The following is a 13,833-nucleotide window of genomic DNA, read 5'->3' as shown; positions in this document are numbered from 1 at the left end:
AATTGCTTCTTCAGTTCATGTTGTCATGCACAACCTTTGACAGTCGCTAGGGATTGGCATTCAGATAATTCACCAGTCTATTTCTCTTGAATTTCACAGGATACCGAGTTATATCTTGTGTACTTCTCAAGTATATTGTCAGTCGAGTTTTTATGGAACTGCAGGTTTGGGTTTGTCTTTCAAAGTTTCAAGTTATTGTCTATTAATGTAAATTCTAATTCAGACCCTTCATAGTTGTTCTTTGTTCTTCAGCCATAGGCTTTCTCATTAGACCTTTGAGCACGACAATATAGAGGCACTAACATTAAATGTTGGAGGTTTTAGATCAAAATACATCAGATTTTTTGGTGTTGGGGCAAAGTTGTAGGTGGTGTGCCGGGCTGCTGGGGGGGGCCTCCATGTGCTTTGCAGGGGGGGCCCCCTCAAGTTTTGTTACGCCACTGGCCAATATCTGTAGTTAAATACAACCTGAAGTTCTTCCCAGCTAAGTTGGAGGGATTGTAAAGACGTTCCTGCATGTGTCTGGAAATCACAATTTTTTTTAAAAATCTTGCTTGGTTTTAAAAACATGGAGAGAAGGATACAGTTGACAGTATAATATGATGATATCACATTTTTTCATTCAGGATTAAAGTGGCATTTGTCTGGAAACCCCTATACAGCTAGGTTATCCTTTTTTTCATGTTTGATTGTGTGAAGGTTTACAATGCAATATGTGTTGGCAGTTCACGTTGGTGCGTGTGCTAATTGTGGTGCATTGCCAGGCGTATCCTACCATAAATAATGAACTCACCCACAGGGTGTCCAAAGTGATCCATCATGGTCGCACAGTCCGTTAATGTACCATCTTCGAACAGATCACCCAAGGAAGTTAGGCCTACAGGCTCCCACTGTGTAGGATCACAAGAGGCGAGTGGCCCAGAATGGGTCGGAAAGCCCAATAGATGCTGTCTAGAAAGGGACAACTTTGGTGTACTTCAAAGTATTATTACTCTAGCAGGTGTGCACCACTTCAAGAAGCGGGGCGCAGGAAAAGATGGCTTCATCCTATGGAAAAAGTGCTGTGTGAAGTGCGTTTTTAAATGTGGTCTGCCTTGAGGCCAGTCTTCGCCAGATGGTGGCCTGCAAGCCCGTATGTGGGCCATTGTAATTGTGCTGCATAGATAACATTGGGTAAACCAAGACCACCAAAGTCATGTAGAGGAGATGTTTGGGTAAGGCAATCCGGCTCCGGCCCGTAACCCAGATCAATTGATGCAAGAGAGTGTTGTGGTTAACCAGGCTCAGCACAGGAATATTCACAAACAATAATAGGGCAGGCATGCGAGGACTGCCATTTTTGAAAGCGCTATGATGGGGGGAGGGAGAGGGGGGGGGGGATGGGGGGGGAGGGGGGAGATTCGGATAGTCCAGAAGGCGACCTAGACCCGAAGTGCCCTATCGTGGGGCCCAGATTGCTCCCCAGGAGGCCCGTTGGAGCGTGGAAGATTGTGATACCGAGGTATTTAAGGTATTGCACTGCACTTTCTCAGTGGACACACGACTGCTATTTCTTAACTAATCCCGCAAACCTACTTAATCGAATTGGTCTGATTTTACTTATCTGCCTAAAATATTGTTACTAGCTATTGTCCTCCTTTCCAAAAGCGGGTTAAGAAATAACCTGCATGTTCTCAGCACTGCGTCCTCTAGTCTGCATTGTAATTCTTAATGCTTTATCTCTCGTTTGATATGCAGTCTTTGGTAGATAGAATTAAGCTCCAGTAAAAGCCACATACCGATGTGCTCGAGATATGAACTTTCTCTTTGCTATCCACAGCCAAGATCTCTCTCCTGCCTTCAGAAAGGAAACCGCTTTTTATCAAAAATTCTTACTCAGCTAAGCAGGCGTAGACAGACTCCTGTACTTTTGTATGTGAATTGCACATTTGGCATGCACCAAGAACTACCGATTGATGGGACAAATAAAAACATGCCCTAAGAAGTATTAAGTAATCGGACAAATTTAAACATGCAGTTAGGATTACTGAAAGATTTCCCAGACCTGAACATGTTGAATGGTGAAAGTTATTGACATTCTCAATAAAATGTTATCCACATCTGATTACTACTTGCACTGCATCATGGTTGGAATTCATGACATACTGTGAGCATTATGTATACAGTTGATCTCGACTCTGGTATTGGCAGTTTTATAACGTTATCACTGTTAATGTGTTCAACCTGTAAGACTGGGGTCTTATGTATTCACTCACTTACTGAACTATTTATCAATGCATTCCACAGATTATCTATTCATTCACTCGCCTGCATTTAGTCACTCACAGTGCATTCACTCATTCTCACTTTAACTCACTCTCACATGCAGAAAACTGCTAGATACTGAGCAATCAATTTAATTCATAAAAAAGTAAGCCTATTGGCTTTTCCATTGCGGGGAATGAGATTTTGATATCAATTTATGATCAAATTAATAACTTATCTCATTCGAAAATTTTGGATCGATTGATTTCTGTCGTTGAGTAAAAGACAAACCCCGCATAGGTTAGATCAACCCCATAAACTGACGCCACTCTAAAGAACCACTTACAACTGATAAAGTTTGAAAGTTTTATATAAAAGTCAAATTTAAATGCGAATACAATCCTCTTAGGTTAAATCTCAAAAGTATACAAAAGAATACAAAATCAATTCCAGAATCAGCAATTTAAAGCATCGATGTGAAGTGGTTCCTTTGCGTCATCTACAGAAAGAGAAAATTAATCAAGTTACATCTGTCCCTACTCTATACTAAGTGACATCCCTACTTCACAAGTTCCTAACCTAAAAAGGTGTCAGCAGTTTGACTCCCAAAGAAGTTCAAACTCTCTTAGCCTCTAAAGGTAACTTAAGTTTAAGAAGCAGTACCCTCTCTGCCTACCCATCCGTTCTTCTAAGGGTCCTCGGCCTACTGCTCTCTTGCGCTCTGATCTCTCTCAGCGCATCTGCTCAAGTCATCTACCCTTCGCCCTTCTCTCTGAGCTCCCTCTGATCGCTAATTGCCAATTGCTATCTTCACCCCGGGGTGCTGTCCCTAAAATACACAATCACAGTGTAGGTGGAACGCCCCTTCGACGCCCACCACGGACTTTCCCCATGAGGTAATCTTCCAGCCTTTTCCTTGCTTCGTCTCTTTCGCCGTCCGTTAAGTTGACCTTTCTCCTCCGATGTCATCTTCATCTTCTCATTGGTGACTTCATTCAATATTATAATTGACATTTCAGAGCACAAGTCAACAATCTCTACAGAACTTTAAACTACGACTATGATGTTGACCCTTCTAGGTCCTGCGAATGGACTTCTCAAAACAACTCTCGAATTCCAAGCGCTTCTTATCACGTTCAGGCCATAAACCTTGTCCGGCGTTGTCACCTTAAATCTAGTAAGCGCTAGACTCTTTGGCTCGCACGTTCACAGCAAGGCTATTCACGACTCCTGTGAGCCCACTAAATTACATACAGCGGACTACACTCCTGCGAACCCTTGGTCAGTCAGGTTAAAATCACAAATGACCTAAACCTTTCTAACATTTTTACAAAAAGCCTTCTACACAGTATAACCTTTAACATATATATATATATTCGTATTTAGCAAAGTCTTTTACGCATATGTGAATACATTATACATAGAATACAAACTGCATAGGGTATAACTTTATATTCTCATTCGCTATAGCGTGTTATACATGTTCTACGCATTTCTTCACGTTTCATTTCTCGCCGCTTCTCCGTTTTAAGGTTACACACGTACATGAATTCTACTTTGCACGTTCTACATTTCGTAAGCATTTCTACACATTTCTACATCAGCCCACTACATATACGGGCCTTCTAAATCTAATACATGTTCTAAAGTGAATACAGTTACATTTCCTATATTACTTTTGATTATATCGATTAGCTTTATGCTATAAGTGTCAACTTCACATTACGATATACATTTCATCCCTACATTATACAATGTGCTTGTAAATATGGCCTATACATAATTTTTATTCAAATTTGCGCTCTCTCAGTCCCCCCTTTGATGACTTCTAGGAGTCATCACTAAATGCAATTTGAATAACATCTCTACACAGAACTAGTTACAATATTCCCTCTTTTCATCGTTTCGAGTGCTCTTAAGCTTTTGTACTGTTGATCTTGTAAAGCAGCTAATCTCCTTTCTTGCTCTCTCATTGTTCGTTGTAACCGGTTCGACCTATACCATTTATACAATTTTACTAAACCTAACAATGTGATTATACAAATTAATACTATCAATACAGGTTTTAATATGTACCATACTATGCTTTTACCAAGGTTGGCAAACCAACTTCCAACCTTTCCTACTCCATGACCGACTTTTTCCCAAACGTTTATTTTTGATAAATCTTCGATCTCTTGATGAATCTGTGTAATGTTCTGTATGACTTTCTCAAGTGGTTTTGAATTATCAGGAATATAAGTACAACATTCCTGAACCTTCAAAGCCTTACAAACTCCGCCTTCTTTTGCTAGCAGTACATCTAAAGCAAGTCGGTTCTGAAGAACCATTGCTCTAATCGACTGCATCTCGCCTTCTACTAACATTAATGACCTTGCAGTACTTGCAGACAATCTATCTACAACTGTAGCCAGTCTCCTGATCTTGACATCGTTAAGTATTAAACCTAACATAGGAAACATTGCTCCAAATACATCTCCTACTACTTCTGCATCTCCTACTTCCCTTTTCGCTCTCCTCGAAGCCTTTCCTTCTATTATCGCTACATCCTTTGCATGATATATTTTGGGGAAGACAATTGCCAAGTAACACGAACCATACCAATTATCAGGTAGTTTTACATAGGCATTTCTTCCACATACAAAATACACATTCGGAATAGCTTGCATCCCTTTCATGAAATCTTTCGTATAGTACTCTAATCTAAAAGCATGTTCACAATTTACTTCACATACAAATACACTCTCATAATATGTCTTGCTTCGAGTTAAACATAACTTTCCTTTCTGCGTTCTATCCAAAGCTATTGGACCATTGCTACCTTTCTTTTTATGTGCCTTCTCTTCTTCGGTCCAATCCGTTTTCCATTGTCCTGACATTTTTAGAATCTTCTGCCTTCTGTATCGGTCATCTACTTGTCCTATGAACTTTTTCTCAACCTCTGATACTTTGCAAGTTAGATTATTTCTGCGTGCATATGATGTATCTAATGTATCCCACGGAAGAAAGAACTTAGCTAGTCTATCCTCCTTTTTATAATAGTCCCACTTATTCATTTGTTTATAATTCGGAACTTCAGGCAGTACCGAATCATAATTTGAAAAGTAGTACTCGAATCCTTCCCTACCATAAAATATACTAAGCAGTAAACTACATGTTATTCCATAAGTCAGTGGGAGATGATGGTATCTAATGCCTTCGTCTACAGAAGCCGGCAATTGCATACAAACATAGCAATCTTTGGCCTCCATGGCATCGATATACTCATATAACAATTTGGCATATGCGTTTGACCTAAAGTTTCCCTGTGACTCGTCTATATGTAATCTACGAGCTTCATCTGCCAATAACGCCTTTTCACGTATAACATTGCTCTCCTCCTTTTTTCCCACAAGAGCAGGTCTCAAAGTCGTTACAGGCTGTACATTTGCTGTTTCTTTATCACTTTCATGTCCTATTATGTATGATATTGTCACTACTGTAATTATGAGAAATATTACTATTGCTATAAGTGTACCTACTATACATTTAGCTTTTCGGTTTGGGTTGCCGTTCTCCATGTTATCAAAACAGCGTAGCTCCTTCTTTTGCGAAAAAGTTTTCCTTTGCAAGTCTTTATTTTCTTTATTTAGTTTCTCAGTCTGTAAAAGTGCTCTTTATCATCAAAGTCTCTTTTTCGCAACAATGTCTTTTTCTCTTTTAGCAACAGACAACCCTAACCCTTCTCCGTCCTCTAAATGTAATCCCTAATTTTATTCTTCTTTCCACTCGGCGCTAGGTTATCTTCTTCTTTATAGCTTATATACAAAAGTCTTTTATGCATCAACAATTATTCTTGCACCTGCAGCTTTCACAACAATTTCCAATAATTCAAAACGAATGACTTTTTCTTCTTCTTCTGGAATTTGATGACCAAAAGTCGGAAACTGTAATCTATTTAGCACTAGATCTTGAATTTGACTCAAGTATGGGGGTATGGGAAGTGTGAAAGTCAGTAACCCCTCAGTCTCGAGTCCAGGCGTCAACATCCATATCTCCACTGCCACAAATGGATCGTGATCGATTACTTTCACTTTCTTCACTCTCCCAGATTTCTGTCCCCAAGACATCTGCTAGATAAGTCCACTCTGGGGTGGCGTACCTTCTGCAGGGCACACGTACCCTTCTCGATCTCCTTGGACTCTCAGTTCCTGAGTCTGTAGTTTCCTCTTCCTGGTCCGATTCTTCGGCGATCGGGACAAGGGCTCTTTCTTGATCTGCTTTCAAGCTTGGCCTTCTCCTTCTCTCCGGCCAACTAGCTCCGTCACTCCTTGTCCTCCCGCTCCTTGTTCTTGGACTTGTCTCTTGTTCACTCTCTACTTGTTCAGTATCTGATTCGATCTCCCAATTACTCTCTTCTCCTGAGGCGACTTCGGTCCCACTGGTATCCTGACCTTCGTCGACCTGTTCCGTTTCAGTCTCAGCCTCTTCGCTCACCTCCACAGCTTGGCTTTCCCCCTCTATGGCTTCTCCGTTTTCCGCTGGATTCTCATCCGAGAGAGGAGCTGTTTCTTCTAGAGGTGTTGGCACTCTTCGGGTGTGTGAGGCATGTATCCAGTTTGGCAGACCTCCACACTTTACTGCAGTATTCGTCACAAGTATGACTTGAAACGGTCCTCTCCAGCGCACGTCTAAGCAGTTCTTTCTGACATGCTTCTTCACCAGGACCCAGTCCCCCGGACTCAGGTCATGGCACAAATCATGTGCTGATGGAACCTCCGCAGCCTGGACCTGGAGGGACACAGAATTAACGGCATCAGATAGTCCCTTACAGTAGTCCAAGATCAAATCGTCTGTGATGTTCACTAGAGCTGCAGTCGGAACCGATGGCAATCTCATGGCTCTCCCCATTAGCACTTCATGAGGAGAGAGACCTGTTTTCCTATCTGGCGTGCTACGTATGCTCATAAGAACCACTGGAAGTGCGTCTGGCCAACTCAGGGATGTTGCTGAACAAACTTTGGCAAGTCTGGACTTTATCGTGCTGTTGATTTGCTCTACAATCCCTGAAGCTTCTGGTCGATAGCTGCAATGAAGTTTTTGATCGATACTCAAAGCTGAACATAGCATCTTCACTATTTCGCTGTTAAAATGAGTTCCTCTGTCCGATTCCAAAGAGGATGGCACCCCAAACCTCGGTATCAACTCTCTAAGTAATAATTTTGCTACTGTAAGTGTATCGCACCTACGTGTAGGGTAAGCCTCAACCCATCTAGAAAATATGCAAACAATCACCAAAACGTATCTGAGTCTATTGCATTTAGGCATTTCTATAAAATCAAGCTGCATTCTATTGAAAGGCCCCCCAGACCTCCCAATGTGACTCAATGTAACTGGTGTTCTCTTGCCCACGTTTAGTTGCTGACAGATCGTACATCTCTGACACACTGCTTCTGCCGCTACTCTAAACTTCGGGTTAAACCACGTTTGTCTGAAAACTCTCACCATAGCATCTCTACCTATGTGCGCTGATCCATGCAATTTCCTTGCCATTGGACTAACAAGTTCATTAGGTAAAACTGCTCTCCCATCGGCAGATAACCAGAAATTCATCTCACTTCTAGAACAACCAGCTGTTTCCCAACTCTTTTTCTCATCATCTGGTGCATTTTCCTGGACACTCCTTAGCTCATCCCACGTATCTACAGTATCCAACAACATTGTCAATTCAGTTCTTTCTTGGATTCCCCCCACTTTTACATCAGTGTGAGAATATCCCTGTTCTGCGCAATAACGCGCTACTTCATCCGCATAACGATTACCTTGGGACACAAAATCGACATTTTTTGTATGCGCTGCGCATTTGACCACTGCAATAGCTGTTGGGCCTTGCAATGCCTCTAACAAAAGTCTCACGAATTCTCCATTCCTAATGGGAGAACCCGAGGAGGTCATGTAACCTCTTTGAGACCATAACTGCCCGTAATCATGAACTACCCCGAAACCATACTGGCTATCGGTGTATATTGTGACTCGAAGTTTGTCGCCTGCTAGACAAGCACGCGTCAAAGCAACAATTTCAGCTACCTGAGCGGAGTGTACTCCTTCCAGGCAAGCGGCTTCTATTACTCTCGTAATTGTGCAAACTGCATAAGCTGCTCTCAGCTGACCGATATTGTCTCTTACACATGAACCATCGACAAAGAATATTTCATCGGGGTCAGTCAATGGCTCATCTACAATATCGGGTCTCGGTTTGGTGCATAGTTCAGTCACATCAAGGCAGTCATGATCTGTACAAACTTCGTCATCGATCTCGTTTGGAAGTGGCATCAAAGTTGCAGGATTCAAGACGGAGCATCTTTTTAGGGTCACATTCTCGGCAGCCAATATGACTTGCTCGTAGCGTGTGAGCCTGCTATTTGTCAGATGCTGAGTCTTAGTCCTGGTCATTAACAATTCTACAGAATGTGGTACGTACACCACTAACTGATGACCCATTACCACGCTTTCAGAACGTTCAATGCTGACACCCGTTGCAGCTACGGATTTGAGACATCCGGGCAACGCTGCGGCTACTGGATCTAATGTAGCCGAAAAATACGCTACTGGTCTACGCGCATCTCCATGTATCTGGGCCAAAACTGCTAACGCGCATCCCTCTCTTTCGCAGCAGTAAAGCAAAAATGGTTTTGTGTAATCTGGCATTCCTAAAGCCGGGGCACGACATAAGTCCTCCCTCAGCTGCAAAAACGCCATCAAACAATCTTTGTCCCATGGTACCGGATCACTTACTCCTTTGTGCGTCAGTTGCAATAAAGGTTTTGCCTTCAGTGAGAAATTGGCTATCCACTGCCGACAATAACCGACCATGCCTAGAAACATCCTGACTTCTCTTTGTGTTGTAGGCGCGTTCATTTTCATGATCGCCTCTATTCTGTCTGGAGACACCTTCCGCTTTCCCTTTTCAATCCTATGGCCCAAGTATTGCACCTCAGTCATACAATATTGCAATTTACTTGGAGACACCTTGTGTCCGTTCTCGGCCAAGTGATTTAACAAGGTTATGGTGTCTTCTCTGCAAGCTTCCTCCGTTTCTGACGCAACTAGGAGGTCGTCTATGTACTGGACTAGAACCGAATTCTTGGGCAGTACTAGACTTTCAAGATTTCTTTTTAATAGCTGGTTAAAGATCGATGGGCTTTCTGTATACCCCTGAGGGATACGACACCATGTTAAGACGCGATCTTCCAGCTTAAAAGCGAAAAGATACTGGCTCTCTTCATCTAAAGGAATCGAAAAGAAAGCCTGGCACAAATCTATCACGGTAAACCATTCAGCTTGGAACGGTATCTGAAATAATATCACTGATGGATTCGGTACCACTGGACAACATGAGACAACAATATTATTAATCTTCCGAAGATCCTGCACTATTCTGTATTTTCCACTAGGCTTCTGCAAACCCATAATCGGGGAGTTACATGGACTTCCCACGATCTCCTTCAGTATTCCCTGTTTAATCATGGATTCGATCACAGGCTTTATTCCTGCAATCGTCTCTGGAGTCAACTTGTATTGTGGAGTTCTTGGATACTCAGCATTGGGTCTTACCAAGATCTTTACTGGTTCTACTCCTTTGATCAGTCCTATTTCTTCTCCAGTAAAATCCCACACCTCAGCTGATACTTTCTCCCTCAAATCCTGTGGAAGCTCTTCCAGTGTTAAGGTAGGATATAGTTCTACACACTCTTGCGAGTTTACAACCTTAAAATCGGCATCCTCATCATTGGTCTGCACTTCTACTCCTTCAGGCGTGCAATGTATTGTGCAATTCAGTTTACACAACAGGTCTCTTCCTAGCAAACACACAGGGCTAGAATCACAGATCACAAACTGATGTTCGTCACTGTAATTCCCTATCTTTACTGACACTGGTTCGGTCAGAGGATTCGTCATCCTCTTGTTTGCGACTCCTACCACCTGAATCGTCTCTCCCGATATTGGCAAACCTGGGACTACCGCTGATCTCAACGTGGATCGAGTGGCCCCGGTATCCACCAAAAAGGTTGTAGGACATCCAGCTACTTCAGCCTCTACGTATGGTCCTCTCTGATCTACTTCCAGGGCTGCTCCTAGAGTACAGTCTTCCTCCCTATTTACTCGTTGCCCTGTAAGAGGATCAACGTAGTAGCATTCTTCTCCTCCTACAAGCAATGGCATTTGTCTATAGGTTTTCCCTCCATTTGTAATGCGAGGTGGTTGAGGAAACGGGGCTCGAGGAGTCTGAGTCCCCCCTTTGATAAACTTTCCCTTCGGGACTGCGGCTCCCTTAACCACGTTATTCTGTACCTCTTCCTCCTCTTGTTCCAATTCTCCTGTCTCAACATTGTAAGGACACTCGCGTCGCCAATGTCCCACCTCATTACACTGGTGACACCTTGTTGTCTTTTTCAGTGTCGCGATATCCATTCTCGGTCTTGGTCTTTCCTCCTCATCTCTGCTCTGATTATTCTGTTTCTTTGCTTGCGTTCCTGTTCCCTGTTGCCGCTGTCCACCCTTTCCAGCTGCTTGCATTTGTACCAGCATTAGCTTTTCCTTGAGTTTCTTTGCCTTCGAATCTATTTCATCGCTACAGTACCTTGCATACCTCAAAATTTCGTCTAAAGGTTTGTTCTGCCAACAGATCAGATGCTGTTGTATCATCAGGCTTATGTCTGGTCTTAATCCTAAAACAAACTTCGACACAAACTGTCCTATGTCCTTAGGATCCATTACGTCTAACCCACTGTATTGTTTAAATGCTTTCAATAGCCTCTCATAGAACTCGTGAACTGTCTCTTTGGGCTCCTGAGTTGTTCGATCTATCTTAACCCAGTCTATGTCCTGCACTGGCACTTTCTCTTTTAGCCATGTTATTACTCTTTCGTATTTTTCCATGACTCTGTCTGATGGACCATTCGTCTGGGTATCTCTCGGAGGCTCACAAGTAGGCCATTCAATACTAAGTTTGCATGCCGTCCACAAATCTCCGGGTACTACGATATCGAACAATGTGTTCAAATCGATCCACAGCACCTTAGAGATCTTCACGAACCTCTCTACCTGCTTGTACCACTCTACAGGGTTTTCTCTAAGCTTCGGGAAGGAGTTGGTGAATGCCGCTAAATCCCCCCTACTCCAAGGTACATGAACGTAGTTTCCGTTCGCGATTTCTCGCAACGGGAAAGCTTCCATTCGCATTAGGTCTGTGTCCTGGGACTTCACAATTGTACTTCTTCTGACAGATCCCTTCTTAGACCATTTTTCCTCCCATCTATCCAGATCTCTCCATATTCTGATACACATGACTAGTTCCCGTATGTGTACTCTTAGTCCAATCGTTCTACGTTCATCCAAATCTAGGTCTGTGCAATTTAGCCTATGATTGGGCTGCAAAGCTTTGGTTCGTGACAGGTCTATCATATACCTATTTGCCAAATTAGATAAATTTTCATGAGCTGACCTCGCTCTCCGAGTAACATCCTTGGATAAGAACAATATTTCATCTGGTGCGTACAACTCTAATCTCTCTATTGCTACTGTGCCATCAATTATTTCATCTAAGTCTGACTTCAAACTCATTACATCGAGCCGTTTTGCTTTTATTTCAGCTCTCAGTATGTCAGTCCTAGGTGGTTCGCTCATACCCCTCTCACCTCCACTATGCGCCCTACGCCTGAACACAGGTGAGTTATGAGGAGTTTTCCTTCCATCCCTTTGTTCCCACCTCTCTAGATCCCAAGCCTTTCCATCTTCCCGTGGGGTGTGGTGGAACATTACTCCATCCCCCATCCCTACATTGCGCCTTTTCGGCTCGGTTTCTCCAGATACGAGATAGGATCCACCGTTCTGTTCAAAATCACTGTAACTCTCTTGCTGTCTGGTGTCGCTCAATAACCGATAAGGTCCTTCATGGCCCTCCATGCTCCCGCGATCTCGATCCTGATCACCAGAAGTATGGCGAGACGTTTCGCGACTCCCTATATTCTCATGACTTCGCCCATGATCACCGGATGCATGGCGAGACCCTTCACGACTCTCCATGTTCCCGTGATTCCAATGTTGCACTGTTTCACCCGGGGTATGGTGAGTGCATCTGAAAGTATTACGGTACTCCTGCGTCCTTCGTTCCCCCTCACTAAAGGTGACGCGAGGCACTTCGCCACACCCTGCACTCCTGTCGTCGCACATTTGCCTATTGCCGCTGATAGTAGGACAATTATTTCCTCTGCTTTCCTGACTCCCTCTCTCCCACTCCGGGCTGCTTTCGCCAGCTCCACAATGAGAGAGGATCCTGTTATCCTGGTCTCTCCACTCTGCTCCTGTTCCTAAACTTTTACTCCGAACCTCTTCGGCAGTATCCCATTCTTTCAGGTATTCCCTTAATTCCTTATGGGTTTTCGGTTTTGGTCCCCTTAAGTCCATTGGCCCTCTTTGACCCCCTTGTTCTACCCAGGGACCTGTTGCGGCATCCAATGGGGTACTCCGACTCATCGGTGCTAGTATCTGTCTCTGAGGATTCATCATGGTATTCCTATTCTCCATCTCTGCCCTTTCCCTGTCCCATCGTGCCTGTTCCTCCTGCTGGACCCCTTCTGGGTTGTAGATTGACACAATAGGGCCTATGGTAACCGGTACTTGTAGGGCATCTGGCATTTGATACGATCTTACATATTGCGTTTCTGGCACCTTCTGGACCACTAGTCTTCCCACTACTCTCTGTTCGGAACTAGATTGAGGTACTTCCTCATCTTTCTTGGCATCCCACTCTGTTACTGGGATCGATTTATATTCCCCCCATCTAGCTCCGTCCTCTTGTGGTAATATGGGACTTGCGGCCCCTCCGCTGTACGGAGGTGGTCTATCTGTCAATAGCCTCTCTATCAATTCCTCTTCTGTCTCGCTTTCCTCATCTTCCTCTAGAGGTTTCTGTTCTCCCGTAACTTCTAGCATCGGGTACAGTTTGTCTGCTTCTATCTTCTGCACCCTCCATTTCTTAGCTTCCTCATCCCATTTGGCATCCTGCACTGCCTTTACTGATCGTCTCACCCTTTCTTGGCGCCTCTTTACGCTCTTTTCGTGTGCTGTTCTAAACCATACACTAAGTGCTTCGAACTGTGTTGGCCTCGGTAGAGGTCTTGTTGCAAGCATTACCGCTTTTAGTTCGTTCAACACGTCTAGCTTAAACGTTCCGAATCTCGGAAACGTCAGTTCCTTACTCCCTTCAGTTAGCTTATTCCACTCGGAGATCCATAGTATCGAGTGTAAGCCTACATTCACTGCCATATGATAAGCTGGTGTGCCTTCTGGTGGAGCTTCCTCTCCGGCATATAAGTTTCTTCTATTCCTCCTAAAGAGTGTTCTTAAACCCTTAAAACACTTCATTTTCGATAATCTACAATTTTCCCTTTACTCTTCCTCGTTTACGTCCCGATGACAACCACCAACCAATCCCTACGCGGCTCTCACTAATCGGCCTATCTCAGCGCGACTCTACGCTGACCGACCAATCTCAGCGCGACTCTTCGCTGACGTCTGACAAACTAACCAATCTCAGCGCGGTTCTAT

The 13,833-nt window shown here is 43.6% G+C and overlaps 1 protein-coding gene across 2 annotated transcripts in view; it reads left to right on the top strand.

Moving 5' to 3' along the window:
- The window catches only part of KCTD2 (potassium channel tetramerization domain containing 2), a 201,822-nt gene that overhangs the window by 125,804 nt on the left and 62,185 nt on the right, over positions 1-13,833 (top strand). The gene's annotated exons all lie outside the window — the stretch shown is intronic.

The sequence above is a fragment of the Lissotriton vulgaris genome, chromosome 7 (genome assembly GCF_964263255.1).
Source record: "Lissotriton vulgaris chromosome 7, aLisVul1.2, whole genome shotgun sequence".
In the NCBI taxonomy this organism is placed as follows: Eukaryota; Metazoa; Chordata; class Amphibia; order Caudata; family Salamandridae; genus Lissotriton; species Lissotriton vulgaris.
Note: the sequence above shows the minus strand (reverse complement) of the source record. Positions and strands in the feature narration are given on the sequence as shown.